The following is a 2557-nucleotide window of genomic DNA, read 5'->3' on the forward strand; positions in this document are numbered from 1 at the left end:
TTATACCAAAACAGAGTCTGAATGCTCTATTTCCAATATGGTGAAATATACAAGAGGGCTTGTAACAGTCCATGAAAATTCACATTATTCTCCCTCTCCCCTCTCTCTCTCCTCTCCCCTCCCCCATGTCTCTGACTCTGCCTCTCTGTAACTCAGCTTTTCAAATAAAATAAATGAATCTTTAAGAAAAATAAGAGGAAGAAGATGAGGAAACGGAAGAAGAATAATGAGAAGAGAGGAAGAGGAAAAGGAAGAAAAAGAAGAAAGAAAAATTAAAAAGAGTGATCAAGATTTATGTGATAGGCCGGCGCCGTGGCTCACTTGGCTAATCCTCCACCTGCAGCACCAGCACACTGGGGTTCTAATCCCGGTTGGAATGCCAGGTACTAGTCCCGGTTGCTCTTCTTCCAGTCTAGCTCTCTGCTGTGGCCCGGGAGGGCAATGGAGGATGGCCCAAGAGCTTGGGTTCCCGCACCCGCGTGGGAGACTGGGAGGATGTACCCAGCTCCTGGCTTCAGATCGGCGCAGCTCACCGGCCGTGGAGGCCATGAGGGGAGTGAACCAACAGAAGGAAGACCTTTCTCTCTGTCTCTCTCTCACTGTCTGTAACTCTCTCTTTCTGTCTCTTTCTCTCACTGTCTAACTCTGCCTGTCAAAAAAAAAAAAAAAAGATTTATGTGATAAACCCAACACACTGTTTTAGGAGTTCCTGAAGGTGTGGAAAAGAGAATGCATTAGAAAGCCTATTTAGTGAAATAATTACAGAAAACTTCTCCAATTTGGAGAAAGAAAGGAACATCCAACTACAGGAAGCACATAGAACTCCTAATAGACACAATGAGAGAAACACCCAATTAACTTCAGAAGATCTCCAATTAAGCTTTCAGCTGATTTCTCATCAGAACCACAACAGTCTAGGAGAGAATGGACAGACATAGTCCAAGTCTAAGAGGAAAAAAACTGCCAACCCAGAATATTGTACCCTGCAAACCTCTCATTTATGAATGAAGGTAAGATAAAGACCTTCCATGACAAACAGAAATTGAATTTGTCACCACTGTCCAGCCTTACAAACAATGCTTAAGGATTTGCTACTCACAGACACACAGAAACATGGTCATCACTATGAAAGAAGGTGAAGGCAGAAAATCTCCCAGTAAAAATACAAAAGAAATCCAAGGCCAGCAATAGGAATATTTATGGGAAAATGGAAGTGCCAAATCGTTACTTATCAAGAGTAACCTTGAATATAAATGGCTTAACTTCTCTCCCTAAAAGATACAGACTGGGGCCTGCACTGTGGCGTAGCAGGTAAGGCCCACTGCCTGCAGTGCCAGAATCCCATATGAGCACCAGTTCAAGTCCTGGCTGCTCCACTTCCAATCCAGCTCTCTGCTTTAACTTGGGAAAGCAGTAGAAGATGGCCTAAGTCCTTGGGCCCTTGCATCCATGTGGAAGACCCAGAGGAGGCTCCTGGGTCTTAGCTTAAGATAAGCCCAGCTTCAGCCATCATGGCCATTTGCACAGTGGACCAGCAGAGGAAGATTTCTCTCTCTCTCTCTCTCTCTCTCTCTGCCTCTCTGTGACTGCCTTTCAAATAAATACATAAATCTTTTAAAAAAAAATATACAGACTGGCTAAATAGATTAAAAATAAGACTCATCTATGTGCTGCCTACAAGAAACACACCTCACCAACAAAGATACATGCAGACTGAAAGTGAAAGGGTGAAAAAAGATACTCCATACTAAAGGAAAGGCAAAACAAGCAAGTGTAGCCATCCTAATATCAGACAAAATAGACTTCAACACAAAAACTGTTAAAAAAAAAAAAAAGACAAAGAAGGGCATTATGTAGTGATTAAGGTATCAATTCAACAGGAAGATGTGACCATAATAAAAGCATATGCACCCAATGCCAGGGCACCTGGCTATTTAAACAAATGTTAATGGATATAAAGGGAGATATAGACTCCAATACAATAGTAATGGAAGAATTCAACACACCACTTTCATCAAAGGACAGATCAACTAGAAAGGGGCCATCAAAGAAGGAGGTACCTTCCTCTGAAGGGAGGAGAGAACTTCCACTTTGACTGTGACCCTGTCGGAATAAGATCGAAGTCAGCGAACTCAAAAGGCTTCCATAGCCTTGGCAACTCATGACTAGAGCCTAGGGAGATTACTGACGCCATAAACAAGAGTGTCAAATTGGTAAGTCAACAACAGGAGTCACTGTGTACTTAACTTCTCATGTGGGATCTGTCCTTAGTGTGTTGTCCAATGTGAAGTAATGCTATAACTAGTACTGAAACAGTATTTTACACTTTGTGTTTCTGTGTGGGTGCAAACTGATGAAATCTTTACTTAATATATACTGAATTGATCTTCTGTATATAAAGATAATTGAAAATGAATCTTGATGTGAATGGAATGGGAGAGGGAGCGGGAGATGGGAAGGGTGTGAGTGGGAGGGAAATTATGGGGGAGGGGAAGCCATTGTAATCCATTAACTGTACTTTGAAAATTTATATTTACTAAATAAAAAATTTTAAAAA

The sequence above is a fragment of the Oryctolagus cuniculus genome, chromosome 14 (assembly GCF_964237555.1).
Source record: "Oryctolagus cuniculus chromosome 14, mOryCun1.1, whole genome shotgun sequence".
Lineage (NCBI taxonomy): Eukaryota > Metazoa > Chordata > Mammalia > Lagomorpha > Leporidae > Oryctolagus > Oryctolagus cuniculus.